This window comes from Miniopterus schreibersii, assembly GCF_964146895.1.
Source record: "Miniopterus schreibersii genome assembly, chromosome: 9".
NCBI classification, from domain to species: domain Eukaryota; kingdom Metazoa; phylum Chordata; class Mammalia; order Chiroptera; family Miniopteridae; genus Miniopterus; species Miniopterus schreibersii.
This window is the reverse complement of record NC_138118.1, coordinates 72602628-72623533: the sequence shown is the minus strand read 5'-3', so window position 1 is coordinate 72623533 and position 20906 is coordinate 72602628. Positions and strand designations below refer to the sequence as shown.

The 20906-nt window shown below is 41.0% G+C and overlaps 1 protein-coding gene across 2 annotated transcripts in view; it reads left to right on the top strand.

The window, feature by feature from the left end:
* The first annotated feature begins 11124 nt into the window (after nucleotides 1-11124).
* HYCC1 (hyccin PI4KA lipid kinase complex subunit 1) overlaps nucleotides 11125-20906 on the top strand; it is a 58456-nt gene continuing 48674 nt past the window's right edge. The window contains exon 1 of one of the 2 annotated variants that reach the window (XM_081146704.1): nucleotides 11125-11350. The gene's annotated coding sequence lies outside the window, so the exon portion shown is untranslated. The remainder of the gene's footprint in view (nucleotides 11351-20906) is intronic. The other variant, XM_081146705.1, reaches the window with a different exon arrangement.

Below are 20906 nucleotides of genomic sequence, written 5' to 3'. Positions count from 1 at the left end.
GTTCTTTCCTCCCATCCATTCACTCATTGGTTGATTCCTGACCAGGGATCGAACCCACAACCTTGGTGTTATCCAGATGATGCTCCAACCAACTGAGCCACCCAGCCAGGGCAAAATACATGTATTTAAAATGAGTGACATTTTAATTTAATGCCAGCTTTCCTTTCCCAAATAACTGGCAATGCTATCTTCCATTAATGAGATAATACACATATAGATAACCATCTATTTCTACGCTTTAAATCACAGAAAGTACGCAATAAAAGCACGACCCTATTCTTAATGCTTTCACAGTACACCTTGAGCAGGAAAAACAATTTTCTTTCAAAAGATTCGATGTCATTTGTTAGTGGTTGTCACTGAGAAACATACTCCAGTACTTTTCTAAATTAGGAAACACTTGAAATTCTTAGACAAGATAAATTCCTTCTAAAGAAGCGGATCCACATCATCTTAACAATTGCAGTTTGTTAGAGCCTGTTTCATAAGTCCAGGTAGGAGCATAAGTGAAAAAAAATTGCCTTACCTCCTTCATGTTTCATGTTGTTATTGTAAATAACTGCAACTATGAGGAGGATATTAAAAATAAAAAAGCAAAACTCTCAAACAGTGTATTAGCTCTTCCTTCTTGTATCACAAAACTGCAATATATATATATATACATATGTTTACCCAGTTCATTTCTTCCTTGTAGAAACATGCCATTCATGCTTCATGACTGTAAACAAGCAACGTATTTGTCCATGATTCTGGTACATTTCCATGTAAGACTTCTCTCCGCGAAAGGTCATATTATTGTGGCATGAGCATTAGGTTCTCTTTCAGAAAATGTACGTTACCTGAGGGCAGAACCTACCTAAGTCTTTCAGTTATTTTGAAAGGGGCCAATAACAAGTTTTGAGATTTTTTACCAAAAATCATGATGAGCAGTAATAACAGCATCTGTTAGTCCTCTGTGTCAGGCATTGTGCTAAGGGTTTGACAGGGATCACCTCATTTTATCTAATCATTAACTCATTCAACAACCATTTGTGGAACACACAGTGTTTGCCAGCCTGGTACTCCGGACCATTTTGAGAGAGAATGTTCATCAGGGTGGAGAAGAGCAGCAGTCTGACTTGGGATCCCAGGGCAAGAGCCACATGGAGAAGATAGAAATCACATCATCTCCTTTTTACTCCTGGAGTTTCTGCTCCCAGTATGATGGGCTGTGTTTCTCAAAGTTTATTTCTTGATATTTCTGCAAGAGAGTGATAATCGGTGCTATTTTAAAAGTTTCTCTGACTAAAAATTTTGAAGGGAAGCATGGGGAGTCAACCATTAAACAGAAATCTCTACTACAGGAGTTCTCAGTGCCTTGAATATGCTTTTGGGCTCTCTGAGAAGGTGCCACATCTTGCATTATGTATTTCCCAAACTTATTTGACCATAATCTCCGCGACCCCCACTTCTACCCTCACAGGAGGGTAGAGAAAAAAAAAAGCTATTTTTTTGCTTTTAAAAGCTTTTTTACTCCTCCTTCCATTTCAAAGCTTTCTAGTGCTCTAAGAGCTCCAGTTTTTATTTTCCGCAATTGCAAAGTCCCCACCTCCCTGCCAATCTTCTGCGTCTTCAACACATCTAGTTTTCAGACATCACAGACATTTCCAGTCAAATTTGCGATACCTATAATAGATATTGGGTTCTCAAACCCCTTTGTTCCTAGATGACATAGTAGCCTCAATCCACACTGGCTGGGGGAGGAGAGAAGAGGGCATAGGGAGAAAGGTTATGCTCAGAAAGGAAAAAAATGTAAATTTCAGTAAATAAATGACATTTGGTACAGCTCTCCCGTAAAACTGCCAACTCCTGACTACAACGAAAATGCATAAATATTAAAGTCATGGATTGTGATATCTCGGATGCAAAAATGAAAGGGAAATCTTGGAACCTGCCTGCTTAATCTGGTTATGTTTCAAAGTCAAGACCAATAATTCTTATCGGAGGAAGTGTGGAGAGGGAGGGAATGGTCTTTGGAACTTGGGCCCTGTAATTTGACATTTATGTTAGCCAAATAACTTAACCCTTTCCAAAGCTGGATTTACTCTGTGCTGTGTAGCTGTGTATGGTTATGAGTTGCTGTTCTGATAAAGTCCAGTTAGAAAACAATAGTGTAAGTAATGAAAAGAAAACTCGCCCTCTAATACATCTGTCAGGTCTCAACGTTCTCTGGAAATGAGAAAAAGAGAAATAGCTGGCGTCAAGTGAGGAGAGGGGGAACCTAGGGAGTTCTGTAATTCACAGCTTCCTTTTTGAAGGGGAAGTTTTCGTGTGAGCCAGAATCCTGATAGGAAACGGAATTCTCCACTCAATATCGTCCAACGGAAGAGGTGTTTATTAGTAAAGGGACTATTTACAGAGTTGAGGGCATGGCTAAAAGGGAGCCAGCAAGGATGTCGAGGTACTAGCAACAGTGGGAAGCTATTACCACTGTAGGTTTGGAGAGGCAAGGAGAGCAAGGGCCTTAGCAGCTGGAGAAAGTGTCACTCCCTAGAGGCTGGACTTGTAGATGCAGGACATCGAAGCTGGAAGGAAGCAGGAAAGAAATCTCTCTCTCTCTCTCTCTCTCTGCCCTCAACTCTCCTGCTGGTATCTCCCACTGGCTCAAACCAGACAGAACCAGAGATCAAAGCCCAGGGGATGCAATATGAACAGTGAGAGCCTTCCAGGGACCAGAACAAGCAACCTCTGGGGAGGAGATGGACAATAAATAGGCCTCTTTTGCTACACTTCTAACTTCTGGGTAAAAACTTTGAGCAAAACCCCAATATGTCAACTAAGGGAACATTTTACTTTCAGATCAGAGTCCAGTTCCCTCATTTTACAGATGACAAAACTGAGATCCACATAGCTTGGTCAGAATCACACATCTTACAAGGCCAATGTGAGGTTTCAGCTTACTCCTGACTTCTAGTTCCACAATTGGACCTTTCCACTCTCCCACTCTGCATCTTTTAGACCCTCTGGATCTGCTCATTACCTTATTTCTGCCTCAAAATTCAGTTTCTCAGACCTTCCATGTCTCCTAGAGAGGAAAAAGAGAGATTGAGATTTTTCTCTCCAGGGAGGTAGATGCCACCAGCACTAGGCTGTTTATCTGAACCAGGTGCAAATTGCACAGAAATGGAAATGTGATTAAAGCCCACCTACATTTCTTTGAGCAAACAGGATGACTAAGAAGAAATTGGCTCACCAGGAGAGGTCAACTTGATCCTTCCAAATGCACCACAGGTAATAAGTGACGAAGTGGTCAAAATGCTGAGTCTGTTATTAGGTTCAGTGGTGGCTTTGGCCATCTAGGGAATGCAGGATACTTTAGGTTTCAAAACTTTGATGCTGGCCTTAGGGAAAATTGGAAAATGGTTGACTTTTGCCTTAAATCATTTCATGCCCTCTCCTCCTTCCAAGATTCCTTCCTCTCCTTCATTCCTTGTTAACAGAAAGCTAGTTCTCGGCTTAGCCAGGAGCTGGTCTTCAGCCCCCCCCCCGCCCCCGCCCCTTGAATGTGGCTCCCTTGGACGTGGCTCAGTATTTCAGACTGTCCTTGGCCCTTTGCTCCGTGGAGGTCTACCTGTCTTTTAGGGTTTCCCTTTCAGTGAGATTTCAGCAGGAGATCTGCCAAACAAAAGTGTGTTTAACTGTTTAAGGTTGTTACTTAGCATGCACTGTATTACCCTTCCCAAGTACTCTCCTCATATTCTCATTCCTGGCCACTGTCTCCGCATTTACAGTATTTCAATCTGATAAATAGAGCCTATGATGGGATACTCACATACTCCAGTCAACCTGTGACAGAGGGGAAGGTCATCTAGCACCATTTCTTGGCTGGGATGCAGAAGAAGGTAATTTGAAGGCAGCTCTGGAAAACTCTGTCAGATGGGATTTGAGGCCAAGTTAAAGCTTCTTTGGCCTTTAGAGAACATCACGCTATCAAAGGTTTACCCACATTTTCAGAACCTGTTCTGTCTATGAGTCATTCAAAGAAAGATCTTTGTAGGAGATTTTTATTTCACAACACCATCAAACACCTGTCAATGTTCTCTTTCCCCCTTGTCTAGAAGGACTAGTGTTATCTGTATCAGTATTAATCAACATCCCATTTTATGGCTGATAGGTTAAATTACTTAGTTGTAGAAACTGTCATTAACTATTTTCAAGCTATAAAGTCTGAAAACTCAGCTAGTTTTTACTCTTTATACATAACCCCTTTCCCACTCCTCTGGCCTCACCCCTGTTGGCACATTTTTTCTCAGAAATGTTCTTTCTACAATGTCAGCAACAGTATACTGGAGCTAAACCAGCAGGACTGACCAGAAATCACCTAGACCAGAAAAATCTCTCACCACCAACTTCAGGCCACCATGTACGTGAAGGCAACTAACACATGCAGTCTCAGGCTCACCACAGGGACTTAATGATTGTTGATCTTGCAACTAGTAGAAAAACAGGCCTTGGAGATCTGATGTACAGTACAGTATAGTGATTATAGATAACAATATTATATTATTGTATTTTAATCATTGAACTTGCTAAAACTTTAGGTTTTAATTATTCCAACCACAAAAATGATGATAATTATGTGCCACGATAGAGGTGCTAACTATAGCTATAATGGTAATCATATTACAATATATAAATATATCAAGTCAAAATGCTGTCCCCCTTAAATTTATATGATATTATATGACAAATCTATTTTAATTAAAAATGATTATTGATTCTGAATTAAAATGTGGCTGAGCAGTGATATGCAGTGAAATGGACCCACAGAGATGGTTTAAAATTGCAGAGCATGAAAAGGTCTGCATTAGTCTTTGGGGAAATGCAAATGAAAACCGCAGTCAGATATATTACATACCCACCCGAATAGCTGAAATTTGAAATATTGACAAGGATGTTGAGCAGCTGGATCTCTCATATTCCACTGATGAGTGTGTAAGTGATATAATTATCTTGGGAAATGATTTGACAGAATCGTGTAAATGAGAGCATATGCTGACCCTAGACCCAGTAATTCCACTCCTAGATATGTACCACAAAAGTGCACATACATGTGCGTTTGAGAGTCATGTAATAGCCCTCCACTGAAAACAACCCAAACATCCATCGGCTGTAGAATTGTCAGATACATTGTGACATATTCATATAGCAGAACACCATTCAACAAGAAAAAAGAATAAACTATAATTACAAGAAACATGAATAGATTCCACAAACATAACATGGAGAGAGAAAGTCATACTCAAAAGTATATATTCTATATGATTCCACTTATATAAAATTTAATCACAGGTCTATTAAAGCAGTAGAAGTCAAAACAGGTTATTTTTGGAAGGAAGGAGGGAGTAATGCTTAGGAGCAGGTCCAATCAGACTCCTGGATTGCCGTCAAATTTTTTTTTCTTGGCCTGGGTCAGGGATTGTAGTGTTTATCTGTAACAATCTACTGAGGTAATTAAATTTTTGTTTTCTCTAATTTTTTTTATATGTACACTTCAACTAAAACAAATGAGAATTGCAGAGTGGCAGGAATGATCCAAGTCAACATAGCTTGCCCCTCCTTGACCCCTTTAGCATATATATCCTTCAACAGTCCCCCCGGTTTTTCTCAGCTCCTGTTAGTGTCTTACTTCCCATGGTCTCCAGAGTGAGAGATCTCCCTAGATATTGTCAGGCTCAGACATCTACATTCCTTCCATTTGCCCTCCCTATTTTCTTTCCTAAAGCTTTGCTCTGCCCTTTCTTAGGGACATAATCATTTTATATTTGCTAATTTTTGATGAATGATGTGACTTTTTCTCGGTGTAATTCAAATTTGGAAAAAAGATCCTCAAGAGTGACTTTAGGGATTAGTATCATGGTTCAGCCCATAGGATATTTTGGGGAGATGGCACCTTTTAAATGACACAAGATAGCTGGGCATGTATCCCGTGCTTGTGCTGAGGACCTGCCTCCGCTAAAGCAGAGAAACCTAGGGAAGGTGCTCCTTGGTTCTGCCAGCATACAGGTACTAAGAAAGAGCAGCTTGATGGTGTCCTTACTGAACATTGCTGATGATGTTGAATTAGCTCGCCGAAACTTTATATTGGCATAAATATCAGGGTGGGGTGATGATGACTAAGCATATGAGAACAAAATGTGAAAAATGGAAGTATTATTCATGCACTGGACTCTCCTAATCCAAGAATTACATACTAGAGTGAGAGGGCTGGCAAAACTCTTTGGGTGTGTGGCTCTTCCTGCCATTTCCCTTCACCCCTCTCCTTCCCAGACTCATCTACCCATCAACCATTACTTGTGCTTGCTGAATTATTTGGGGAGACTACTGGGCAAGGAAACCAAAGAAGTATGTGACCCCTTTGCCGCCTCTGCTCTCTGGGTGAGAAGTTAACACATAGGAAACAATTTTGGAAATATTCAAGGTGATGCACAATGAAGGGCTACATGGACTACAATGGAAAGACTTTGCTTCTGATGAATTCAATGAGTGGTCAGAAAGGGGAGAAACCATGTGTACACTTGGCCTATGGACTTGGGGTTGGGTGTGCAAACCTGAAAAAGATTCGTAAACCAAGCCAGGACAGTGAAGGACAACCACCGCCTTTTCATGTTCTTCATTAGCCTGTATTTAGGAAGTTCTTCTATGGGCCAACCTATTACTATGACGAAGCCCAGTTCTACTTTGAGGTGGTGGTGTCTCTGTTTAGTATAGTTACCTATCTGTTTTTTTTCTGTGTCTTCTGTTATCTGGGCCCCATTTGGAAGAGACAATCTACATACAAGTTTGTGCTTCTATACTAAGTACTCACTAGTGAGGTCTTTTGCTTCCCGCAGTAACAAGAGCTTCCCTGTGGGGTTTCTGAGAGTATTTTAAAGAACTATGAGTCATGAATTGGCTGAAAGGAAAAGGAAGAATGTCTGTCTGAGGTTCACTGGGCAGAATTAATAAGTGATGTGCAGTCTGTCATCTCTTTATTTTGAAAAATAATATATACCTCTTTTTTTGGTTATCAAACTAACTCCTGTTTACAGTAGAACATTTGGTAAATTAAAAACATCTGTGAAGAAGAAAAGCAAATTCACCCATGATTTCCTCATGCGTCCGTGTTCCTGATACAGAGTCCTGATGCAAACATTAGCAGAGCTGTGATCATGTCACGTGTGCCGTTTCATATGCATCTTCTTCACCCTTTTCCCAGGTCGTAATTATATTTCGACATGACTCACAAAAAGCTGCATAAGTAGGCTCACCCAGCAACAATTCTTCTAGAAGACATTGGTTAATAAAGTGCTTTAGAAGATATATGTGGATATTTTTCATTTCCAATCACTTGAGGGTAGCAGTTAGTCTTAGGTTTTCCAACCCTATATATATACCCTACATATATACACACACCTCTCTCTATATATATACCTATATAGAGAGGTATATATATATACCTCTCTATATATTTGCCATATATATACACATACATATATATATATATATTTGTTGTAAATATGAACAAGATTGGCTCCACAGGGGTGGGGGGGGGGTGGAGATTGGCTCCACTGTTAAAAGACAAGAGAAAGAAGACTTTTCCCTTAAAATATCTTTTATAAAGATATTAAAGTTAATTTTAATAGATGATTTTTTTGGAAAAATACGGAGAATGTTTTCTTTTTTCTAGATGTTATTCCTAGAAAAACCTGTAAGCAACATTGAAGAGTAAAGTTCTCTTTGCAAAATGCAATTGGTCCAGCTTCTTCCACTCGGTCCACAATTCTGGAAGTCTACTTATTGGCTTATACAAGGTGAAAGGTGTAACAATTCATTTAGCATATCTCAAGCGATACTGATGGGAATCTAATAAACTTATTTGCAAAGAGGTAAATACATTTCAGTCGTTAGTATAGAATTGTGCCTACGGCTATCAGAGGCTAGCAAACATGGGTCGGGAAGTTCTGGAATATGCTGACTTTCACAAAGTAGGTTAAAAGCATTTCCCTTCTAAAACAGAATGTTCCCAGGCATTTTCCTGGCGCTTTGCTGCTCATATATTAATAGTTACGTATAACAGTTAACTGCATACTGTCATTGTTGAAAATTTTTTTTATGTGCACGGATTGCGATGAAAAGGAGAGTGGATTACAAACATAAACTCGTGGTTCGGTTTTACTCTGGAGGAAAGACAATTTCAAGTGCCTTCTACACCATCCTACCACTGCAAAACGGGAAGTGAAGTCAGGCAGTCAACGGCTTCCTGTCTTCTTGCAGAAAGGAAACAGATATGTAAATATACTAGGCAGCCTGCAGCTCGCTCTCTACTCAATCCATCCTATGCACGGTCCCAATTCGGCATTAGTAAATGCTATGCTGTCATTTCTATGTTCTCAATCCTGGGTGTACATTAGAATCACCTGGGAGGCTTTCAAAATAAACCCTATATCCAATCCCTACCCCCCCACCCCAATTTTCTGATTTATTTGGTGTGGGTGTGGTTTGAGCACTTACATTTTTAGAAGGCATCCTAAGTAATTCTAAGAAGCAGGCAGGAAGCCACTAGGTAAAAGGACAGAGCCTGAACATCTGAAGTTGCACTGAAGGCACTCTACTTTCTGTCCCCAACCTAGCTTGCCAGGCTCTGGCCAGCCCACAGGGCCTCCCATGCCCTTTGTCTGTTGCTTGTGCTTTCCTCTTCCAGGCATTCCAAGAGGTTCTTCCTTACATATTTCTTTTTTTTTTTCTAATTCAAATTTCTGTCCATTTTTCAATACCCAGATCACTATTACCTCCTTTGTGAAGCTTTCCCTGACTGCCCTTGACTGCAGGGCTTACTCCCTCTTCTGAACGCACGTAACACTTATTGCCTAAGAAATCCTCTGAATAATTAGTCAGTCATGTACTGCGTTGTGTCATCTCTTTCATTGTTGTGGTGGATGACTAATCTTTGCTTAACTTTTCACCTGTTATCCAGCTACGTATACTGTAAGCTTCTCGAATCCCTTTGCATTCTTGTCAAGCTGAATGCCTTGCTCAGTGCAGAAAGTCAATAGATATTTGCCCCTCCCTTCCATCCCTACTTCCACAGGTGTGGTTCAGGCCTTCATCTCTCCTGCAGTTTTGCCCTGGTCCTAATGGGCCTTCCTGACACTGGACTCTCTGGTCCTTTAAATCAAGCCAACACATGGTGGCTCACATGGATAATGGCCAGCAGAACTGATTGTGTCAGTGCACTCCTCTGTTCACTCTTGCTCTCTCCCTGTCTTATGAGCTAGGGCGCCCTTTGGATTCCTTTTTCTTTATGGACCCTCACTTTCCTACTCCCTGTTCTGCTAGGACTTGATAGCAGAATGCCATTTCTCTGGTTTTGACTACTTGTGTTCTTTAAGATGTCAGGGTATAACATACTCTCTAGATCTTCTTATCCTTTGGGTAAACACTTGCCCTGGCCAGGCTCTGGCCCAGCTGACCTAAATTATCTTGCCAATATTCCACCAATAACCTGGTCTGAGCTGTCAAGATTCCCCTTAAAGAGAACAGATACTCTCTACACTGGCTTTAGGATTCTCAGCCTTTAAAAGAAAACGGATTGTGTTGTTGTTCACATGATCAAAATATTCTGTTGGTCCCTCATTGCCTGTAGAATAAAGTCTAAATCTGAGCTGTCCAATATGGGAGCTATTAAAATAAAAATTTAGTTCTTCAGCTATACATTTCAAGCACTCGATAGTCACATGTGGCTAGTCGCTATCATATTGGACAACACAAATGTAGAACATTTTCATCTTTGCAGAAGGCTCTGTTGGACGGTGCTCATCTAAATACCTTAGTGTAGCTCATGAGGCCTTTTCAATCATCTCAACCTTTTGCTTTAGCTTAATTTTTGGCTGCTACTCACTTTTCAGTCCTACCCATTTTTCCCAATGCTCCCTAACCACTCAGGGCCTTTTCACAACTCCATACCTTTGAACACGCTGTTTTCTCTTCCTGAAACGCCCTTTGACTTTATTCCCCGGTAAACTCCTATCTCTCTTTTAAGATCCCATTCAAACATCATCTTCCTTGTGAAGTTCCCTGACTTTCTTAAACACGATAATTTCTTCCTGTGTGTTCTCCTTGCTCTTTGAACTTAGCTCTGTTGCTCTTATCACTGCATTTTGTTATTATTTGCTAACAATACTGGCTGTGCTCTTGGAAGATAGATCCTGTCTGATGGTCCTATAGATCTGCTCTAACGATTGCTTGAGATTGTTTGCTTGAAGCCCTTTTGATATCAAGTAATATATTTTCTTATTTATGTGTGGCATGTTTGGAAAGGTCTCTTGCTGCTTTAGAAGTCTTTCCCCTTTCTAGTAAAAATCTAGAATGACTTCCTGTCTTCCAGGTTGAAGGTCCACTTTTCTTCTGATTAATTCTGTTTGGATTTGAAAGGATGTGGTAGGAGGAGTTGACAAGGTCAAAAGCAGAGGGACTCTATGTAGGAGCTGGCTCAGATGTGCTCAGGTTCCAGTCCTTACACAAAATAACGTGTGTTTTGGAGAAAAGAGTAGGGAGGCAAGATTGGGGGGCTGGGGAAAGCTATGGAAAGAAAATTGGGAAATTGTATTTGGCTTTTTCCAGGCTAAGGCCAAAAGCAACGATATAATAAATTAGGAAAAGTTTTTAATTACCATTTTGTGAAAACGTACATTTCTCCCCCTCCGCCCCCCCCCCCATTAGAATTTAATAAAATTTTGATAAATTCTTGTGTCTCGAATTACTGGGAAGTAAGTCCTTCTGACCAAGAAACTGACCTATCAATTAGCTTCCCTTCCGTGATTATGGTTAACATCACTCGAAAAGGTTTCTTTTCTGCTGAGAGGGGCACAAGAGGGTCTCAGAGTCGAAGAGACCTTTACTGATCGCTGCTGCAAATCTCGCAGTCAATCATCTCCCTTCGAGCGCTCCGCCACGCCCACTGCCGAGACCACGCCCACCTCCCGGATCCGCCCCAGGCCCAGCCGAGGAAGATTCTCATTGGTGGAGAAGTTGTTCTGGTCCCGCCTCGGGCGACGGTGATAGGCCGAACTAGCGTGGGGCGGTGGTGGTTGGTTGCCGGGGGACGGGTCTCTCGTCTTGCCTGTCAGAGTGGCTGGCGGCAGTGGCGGCTCTCGGAGCTGGGTTGTCAGTCAGTGAGCCGAGGGGGAAGATGGCTCGTCGGGAACCGTTTTGCTAGGAAGAAGGGGGGCAGGTGCCGCTGCTACTCGGGAAAAGGCACAGCAGACGCCTTCGCCGTCGCTGCGAGCCAGACACGTCGAGTTCTGGAGGTGGAGCTCCGGGAGCCGCTCTGGTGAGTCCGGTCGAGCGACCCACGGCGGGGCCCCAAGGCGGCCGCCGGCCGATAACTTTTTTGTCAAGGAGGAGCCGGGGCGCGGCCGCGGGGAGGGCACCGGGACTTTGTCCTCCGGGCGGCGGCTTCGTTGAGAGTAACGGCTCCCGCGCGAGGCGTCGCCGCTAGGCGCGGGACCGCGCTGGGCGCGGGGGGCGTCGCGGGCCGCGGGCTGCGGGGCCGGGTGAGGGGTCGGCGGTTGCTCGTCCCGAAGTTGGGCGCCCCCTCCTGCTGCTGCCTGGGCGGCGGCAGCTTTGTGCGCGCGGACTCGAGTCTGCCCTCCTCCCGGCGAGGAGCGGTCCAGACTCCGGGCGTGACCCGGGTGCCGCCGCCGCGGGGGACACCCGCCGCCCCTCTGCGGAGTCGACCTGGGGTGGGAGTCCCCCTCCTCCCAGCCCGCGGTTTATGCTCCGGCCTGACCTCCCCCATCCCTTCCTCCCAGTCCAGCGGGGGGCTACCGCTCTGGGTCCGGACCAGTGGCCAAAATGGTCACCGTCGACCCCCCCCCCTCGTTCTCTGAAAGCGCTCGCTTGGGTCTTCGGTCCCCCGCAGGTCCGAAAGCAGCTCCGACTCCTTCCTCGGTCATTACACTGGAGCGAGGTCTCCTCTTCAGCCTCCGCCTCCCCGTGTCTGTGAGTTACTCCTCTCCCGAGGCTGATTTTTTTTTTTTTTTTTAACATATTCGAGAGTCGTCTGGGTTTTGTCTGAAAATTGTTGCCTCTGAAACCCCAAGTTTGCACGCTTCGGCTCTGCTGGGTTGAGACGTTCCTGGGAGATTTTAATTCTGCCCTTAGCGGTGTGACTGCAGGGAATGGGCTCCCTGAGGAGCGGGCTCCGGCCGCTCGCCCGCGGCCGCTCCGCCCCTCAGGTGGGGGGTTTGTTCCCCTGGCCCGCCGGGCCGCTCGCCTCCGGGGCCGGGCTGCAGGCTGCGGGCTGCAGGCTGCAGGCTGCAGGGCCAATCAGTCCTTTTGCAAATCATTTGTCCTGTTGAGTTTTTGGAGCAGGTATGCCACCTCTCTGGCTCACGGCACGCTTTACAGTTTGAGGGTTTCAGCTTTTAAAGCCTTATCTGCATAAAGTCCTAAGGGTCGGGGTAACCTTGAGTCAATGTTACAGCCCTGGGAGGCTTGTTTTCCTCACATCCGAACTCTGCCCTCTCAATCCCCTCCCCCCAATTTCTAAGCTTTTTTTTTTTCTTCTTCTTTTTTCTTTAGGTTAATACATTTTAAGGTTTGCAAGATGAATATTAGTCCAAAGCACCATGTCTTTAAAGTTCAGGGAAAGGCAAGAAAGAAAGAAAGAAAAAAAAAAAATGCCTGTGGGATACTGCTTGGCTAATAGTAGCTTCACAGTCAGTTATTAAAATAATCCATTTAAACAAAGCGGCAGGGGGGGAAACACCGTCGCATGTTTAGAAAACACATTCTGGATTTGGCTGCTGCTTTTTTGGTTCACTGTGATTATCACCAGAGAGGGATTGTAAGCCCTCTTAGTTGTCAGCGTTAATGGTACCTGGATGTGGACCTGGCATCCACGTGAGGCACTGGCGAAGTCAGTGTGTTGTTCCTGCTTCCTTTCCCTGTTGTACTTCTCTTTTCTGAAATCTGCTCTTGGTCGCATCTTTTTAGAGTGGTGTCATTTTGACAGAGTTTAAAAATGTCTTATAGTCGAGATATTTGACTATTTAATTCGGGATCCTGTTGCCTGGTATTTATTTTATAATGCATATTAAGAAATCTTTAAAGAATGTTAGTATCAAGATCATTTTTAGGGTATCATTTTGCAAATAATTGAAATTATGCCAAACAAATTTATTTTGTACTGACCCAAGCTGATAGGTACTAGGGATACAGAAATGAGTGTCATAGCTCTGGTCATCAAGGAATTAACTGTCTAATTTACAAGGCAGGGAAGTAAAATAACAATTATACTACCATGTGACGAGTGTGATTAGAGATATGCCTGGTGTAGCAAGGGAGCAGAGCAGGAGCTGGCTAACAGCTTGGTGTAGGTAGAGTCAGGAGCACACAGTAGTTTTGAAGTATGATATAATTTTGCCAAGTGCAGGAGGTAAGTGAATCATTTTCCAAGAGGAGAATATAATAGGTGAGAGGGCAAGGAGGCATGAGAAACCATGACAGTTTAGAGAAGTCATTCTCAATGACAAGTCCAAAGTCAGTAACATTGACATTGACAGGGCTTGGATGCAGGGGTTGGGGAAGTGGAGGGAGTGAGAACCGAGAGGGTGGTAGAGGGCCAGACCAGGGCATTATTTCCTGGCTAAGGGGATTGGATTGAAGGTGATCAATAAGAAACTATTTAATGGATTTGTGTTTTAGGCCCTCACTCTGGCATAGTGAGGTAGAATCTGATTGGTCCTGTCACCTTTGGGAAGAAAGAAGGAGGAATCAGGACCCTGAGGATTTGACTTCCTTCCATTGATTGGAAATGAGGAAAACATAAAGGGAGGGAAGATGATAAATTCTGTTTTTCATTTTTTGAGTTTGAGCAAGCCATGGAGCATTCAGGTGAAGATGTAGGTTTTGGTCTATGGGTGTGGAATTTGTAAAGGAGATCAGGATTAGAGGGAAGATTGAGGGATAAATTGAAGCTGTATTGATTTGTTTATGTTGAAATGAGTCAGGGAAGCCTTTAGCATGATAAAAGCAGCAGCCAGAGAACAGACTCTGATAAAGAGCGGAAATAAGTAGAAGTATAGTGTGAAAGAGATAGAAGAGTACTGTAGTAGTTAGAGAAAGGTGGGAGAGCCATCAGGAGAGATGCTAAGAGTGAAGAGATGTACACATAGAGGGGGGTGGCTCAACGGTTTTGAATGCTGTAAAGAGGTGTCAAGTAAGGAGAGGACTCCACGGACCAGGAAATTTGTCAGCAGTCCATAGGTGACTTTAACAAGTACAGTTTTAGCTGAGTGGTGATTCAGAAACCAGTCTTCAGAAAATTGAGAAAGAATGGGTGGTGATAATGTAGACATGCTTGAATGAGGCATTTCAAGAAAACAAAGAATGGAGAGAGGAGATAACGATAGCTATAGAGCAGTGGTTCTCAATCTTAGCTGCACATTTACTATCATCTGGGCAGCTTTTAAGAATCCCAGTTTCCAGGGGGAACCCCCATGCCAATTTGTGGGGTGGGACCTAGACATCAGTATTTATTTCAACAGCTTGATTGAAGTGTAATTGGCATTTAGTAAACTACACATATTTAAAGTGTGCAGTTTGTTTGACACATGTTTACACTCGCAAAACCATCATCGCAATCAAAATAACGAACATATTCATCACCTCCAAAAGTAATCTTTTCCTTTCATCCCTGGAAACTACTGATCTACTTTCTGTTAGGATAGATTAGTTGCATAGGTATTTTAAAGTTCCCTGGGTAATTCCACTGTGCAGGCATGTTGAAAACCACTACAGAGGGATACAGGCTGAAGGAATGTTATGTTTGTTTCTTTATGTTCTTAAGGAAAGCAAGAATTAAGATATTCAGGAAAGATTAGATAGATATTTATTGGAACTAAGTCCCTGAGACAACAGAAGTGGTTGGAATTTAGAGCTTCGACCGATAAGAAAGGAAGACAATTCTGGAAGCAACATCTTTAACAAAGAATATGATGTTAAAGATGGTATATTTATTTGTTATCAGCATTGAAGTTGTCATTGTGTAGTATCAAGATTGGTTCTCTGGCTGAACCGGGTGTGGCTCAGCAGTTGAGCATTGACCTAGGATCCAGGAGATCGCGGTTCGATTCCCGGTCATTGCACATGCCCGGGTTGCAGGCTCGACCCCCAGTCGGGGGTGTGCAGGGGGCAGCCGATCAATGACGGCTCTCTCATGATTGATGTTTCTCTCTCTCTCTCTCTCTCTCTCCCCCCCTGAAATCAATAAAGATATATTAAAAAAAAAAGAAATAAGATTGGTTCTCTGAAGTACTAAAAAAAAAATTAGAGAGCATGTTAATTTTGTGAAAATGGATGCCTTCAGAAAACCCCTTAAATGGAGCCTGAGACCCCTGGCACCACCATGTTATGTTTTGTCATTTCTTGGAGGGGAGCAGATGGAATTAACAGTTGACTATTGCTTATTGTTGAGAGCCAAGTACTGCCAGAGTCTTTTTGGCCCTCTCCGAGTTAGGCTGCATATTTGCACTGAGGAAAGAGAACATTTAACGTTTGAAAATCTCCTGTTTACAACATCTTTGCTCAGAAGAAATCCTGCTTCCTTGCCCTTTGGATATATGCCTTTTAAATATATTGGGGGAGAAAAATCATTCTTCTGTCTCTCAAATGAGACTGAGAAGAGTTGTGATTAGAAGTGTCAAAGGCCCACACTTTCTATACTGAGAAAGATAATACCTATACCCCCCCCCCCCCATTCACTTTTTAGGAAAAAATTTCTGGCTCACAATTGGAATGTATGTAAAAGCTGAGCCCTACTGGTTCTGAGGTCCAGGGCTTGTTCCTTACTTTTGATTCTTACATTTGGCAGGGGGCTAAAAGCAGAATGGCTAATATCTAAATATTTTTTGATACTGTACTTGATCATAAATAAAGGTGGAGTGAAAACTTTTGTTTGACTGTTTTCTAGAGTTCTGAAAATTTCTTTCACTGTGATTAAAGTATCAAAGTATGACCTGACGTGGAGAGGGTAGGCATCCCTAATTTTGGTGCAGCCTAAACAGAGTGGGAATATCAATGTTGGCATGATTTTGGATACCATTGTTACTGTAGCCACAGTAATATTGTAAACATTCTGTATTTTCTTAATTACTAATGTACTACATAATAATTGTAGGAAAATTGTAAGATTCAGGAAAGCATAAATGATAAGTAACTTTATAATGCCTCCACCCAGAGATAATTATTATTAACACTTTGATGAATATTCTTACAGGTCTTTTTAATGGGTAGTTTCTTTTTTTTAACAAAAAGAAACCATATTTTATGTAGTGTTGTTGTTGTTTTTGTATGTGCTGTTTTGTCACGTATTTTCACTTAATAGAATGAATACTTATCTGAGTTAGTAAAATATTATTTGTTTACAACATATAACATCGTTTTAAATGTGTGGCTGTTATTCTGGCAAATGGGTTTATCATCATTTATTTAACTACCGTTCCAATTGCTGAAAACTTAAGCTTCTTTCAGTAATTGTGAGTGAATAGTGTAGCAGTTAGCATCTTGGCAGATTAATCATTGCCCATACCTTTATTTCCTTAGGATAAATTCTGAAGTCAAAAGTTATGTATATTTAGCCCTACCCAGTTTGGCCAGTGGTTGGAGCATTGTCCTGGGGACTGAAGGGTCCCGATTTGATTCCAGCCAAGGGCACGTACTGTGGTTCCAGGCATGTACCTTGGTTGTAGTCGCGATCCCAGTCGGGGTCGTGCGGGAGGCAACCAATCCTTGTGTGTCTCTCACATTGATGTTTCCCTCTTTCTCTCCCCTCCACTTCCACTCTCTCTGAAAAGCAATGGAAAAAATATCCTCAGGTGAGGATTAAAAAAAAAGATATGTATATTTAAATTATTTTAAATAGATATTGATAGATTGCCTTCCAGAATGGTTTAATTAAATTTGCATTTATTGTTTTGAGAAAGCAAGCAACCTTTCCATATTTGGCACTAGCAGTGAAAAACTGCCATTTTAATATGAAAAATTGTATCTTCTATTTTATTGTATCTTCTATTTTAAATTTTATTTCAATATTAGTGACACTAAATATTTGTATTTCTTTTGTGAATTGTCCATTAGTGTTCTTTTTTATTAAGATGTTGGAGATTTTAAAATTTGAGTTATGAGAGCTCTTTGTATGTAAAACTATTATACCTTTTTCAAATTACATTGCAAATAATTTCTCCAGTTGTCATCTGCATCCTAATTTTGTTTTTGGTATAGGTTTTTCTTTTTAACAGGTTTTTTTTAATCCTCACCTGAGGGTATGTTTTTATGGATTTTAGAGAGAGAGGAATGGATAGGAAGAGAGAGAAACATCAATGTGAGAGAGAAATATCAATCCGTTGCCTCCTGTATGCACCCCAACTGGGGATGGAACCTGCAATCTGGGTATGTGCCCTGACTGGGAATCAAACCCGAGACCTTTTGGTGTACGGGACCACAGTCCAACCAACTCAGCCACACCAGCCAGGGCTTTTTACACAGATATTAAAGCATTTTTAGTGTAGTTAAATCTATCAAATTTTTCTTTTATGGTATCTGTCTGTTAGGAAAGCCTTCTTGAATTCCCAGATTATATAACTATTCACTTCTATTTCCTTATATTACTTTCACAGTTTTAAAAACATTTACATCTTTAATCTATTTTGTATGTACTTTAATGTAAAGTGCTAAGTAAATTATTTTAATACTATTTATTGAACAATATCTTTCCTCAAAGGTTTTATTTTTTTTTATTTTAATTTTTCTTTAGCTTTACATTTGTTGTACTTCTTAAAGTCATTTTTTTTTCCTTTTTATTGAATTTATTGGGGTGACTCTGGTTAACAAAGTTACACAAGTTTCAGGTGCACAATTCTGCAACACATCATCTATACATTGTATTGTGTGTTCACCACTCTAAGTCAAGTCTCTTTCCATCACCATTTGTCCCCCTATACCCTCTTTCACCTCCCCCAACAATCACCACACTATTGTCCATGCCCATGAGTTTTTTGTTTTTCTTTCTGGCTCAATTCTCCCCTCCCGCTGCCAGTCCCCTACCCCTCCCCCCCAACAGCTGTCAGCCTGCTCTCTATCTATGAGTCTGTCACTATTTTGCTTGTTAGTTCATTTTTTTCATTAGATTTCACATATGAGTGAAATCATATGGTCCTTGTCTCTCTCTGACTGGCTTATTTCACTTAGTGTAATGCTCTCCAGGTCCATCCATGCTGTCACAAAGGGGAAGAGTTCTTTTTTATGGCCAAGTAGTATTCCATTGTGCAAATGTACCACAGCTTTTTTTTTGCTAATCCTCACCCAAGGATATTTTTTCCATTAATTTTTTTTAGAGAGATTGGAAGGGAGGAGCAGAGACAGAGAGAGAAACAGCGATTGCTTGCTTCCTACACGAGCCCTGACTGGGCCAGGGCTGGAGCCTGCAACTGAGGTGCATGCCCTTGACCAGAATCGAACCCGAGACTCTTCAGTCTGAGGGTCGATGCTCTAACCATGGAGCCAAACCCACTAGTGCTTGCAGCTTTTTTATCCACTCATCTGCTGATGGACACTTGGGTTGCTTCCAAATCTTGGCTATTGTAAATAACGCTGCAATGAACATAGGGGTGCATATATTCTTTCAAATTAGTGTTTCAGGTTTCTTCAGATAAATTCTCAGAAGTAGAATCGCTGGTTCATAAGGCAGTTTCATTTTTAATTTTTGGAGGAACTTCCATTTGTTTTCATAGTGGCTGCACCAATGTGCCTTCCCACCAACAGTGCACGAGGGTTCCCTTCTCCCTACATCTTTCCTCAGAGGTTTTAAATGTCATCTTTATTATATACCAAATTATGTTTATATATATCTATACGAATTTTTCTATACTTTTTGTTCTGTTTCATTGGGATCTTTATTATTTTGATCCAGTAATTTCAAACATTGTAATGATTATAACTTTTAATATATCTAAAAGAACCCCATTGGAATTTCTAAATTAATGTTTTTAGAGATAATGGTGATATTTTTACAATATATTTATCATTTCTCCAAGTCATCTTTAATCACTCAGTGTTTTATAGTTTTCTCCATGTGATTCTGCCTATATTTAAAGTTAATTTGATATTTTAAAACTTATTGCTGCTCTTGTGAATGTAATCATTTTTCATTGTATTTTAAAGAGGATTTCATCTTCTAGATGGAATATAGAGAAGTTGGTGATTTGTGTATACTGTTTTCTAACTGGTCATCTATGAATTCTTAATTGTAATAGCTTTTATTGTATTTTTGTAATAAGGCAGTTATAGCATTGGAAATGATCACTTTTTCTTCTTGTCAATCTTTAATCCTTATTATTATTTTTTTTAAAAAAATTACAATTATCAGAACAACTAGGATAATGTTAAATTATAGTAGTGAATAGTAAGCATCTTTGGCTTGTTTCCATTTAAATGAGAGTGCTTTTAGGGTTTCACAGTTGTGTGTTATTTTTGACAATTTTTTTTAGCATGTTAAGAAAAGTCTTCCATTTCCTAAAAAAAAATTTTTTTTAATTGAGGTTAAGTAGATCTGGAATGGGAATGGGATAATATTTGTAAAATGCATTTTATATAATTCACATTTTAATTTATTGGGTGTTCAAGAACAATTTGTATTCCTGAATCCTGCTTGTACCTTGTAAAGAATGTTATGTTAAGTGCAACACATATAAGAGATTAAGGGGTTTTGGAAACTGTGTTTTTCCACTGTAGTTTAAATATTTGCCATTGTTGAGGCTTGCATCAGGGTAGCCTTTTAGTAGTAAATGTTAAGTGATATTTGTTTGGTGTGTGTTTCTTGAACAAAGAGTCTTTTGATTAGCTGACGAACATTAGTTGCTTTCTCATATAAATGCATAAAGATTCATTCAGTTATTTGCACTAGACTTAATGAAAACATTGTATTTCAGTTCTTAAGCTGTACTATGAAAGTTATTTGAGGTTATAGAGTGACTTACAGGCTTGGAAATTTAAGAGAATGATGTAAGCCTTAAAAGTGCTAAAATTGGGCCAGCAATTATGAACTCTCTTATTTTTATCTTTTTGAGCTCTTCTATTTTTTTTGCCCCTTTCAATGTAAGTAACATATAATTAATTCAGTTAGGGTATTGGTTCTAATCAGTATACACATACTATACTCCCCTCTTCCGCCTACGTGGGGCATAAAAAGTTGCCAGTTTGGCCTCTTTAAACTTGCTAGGTACACATATGCCCCCCCCCCTTTTTCCCTAAATTTCAAGTTTCCTGCTGATTTGTTAACCCATAGATATTATGGTGGTAGATGGAGTGGCAACATAGCCCCCATAACACTATACACTTTAGTAGTTTAGAAGAAGGAGAGACTTTTCAGGAAATTATAAAACTTCAGGTGGGTCCTGATGAATAGAGAAGAAGGTGAAAGTATTTTAGAAATGGGTTGGGGGGAAAGCATCCACTAAGTAGAGAAGGTAGAACTGTGCCAACCAAATAGGCTGTTAGAGAGGAATAGAAAACCAGAAGGATGGTTACATGGGTGATAGACTCAGAATTCTGAGGTCAGTGACATCTTCTTAGTAGAGTTTCAGAAGGGAAGAACTTGTGGCAAGGTTAAAGAGAAAGAGTGAGTATTGAGAAAGAATGATAGATTTATTTATAAGACCACAGAGAGTATATGATGAGAACCAACATACACTGTAAAGGGGGTTAAGGAATAAACTGGTGGTGCAATAATTGAAGGCAGTGGCAGTAGATTAGGCTACTAAATCAGGAAGTTAATCAGTGAAGAATAGGTAAGGATGGAAGTAATGGGAGGGCATTAGAATCTAATT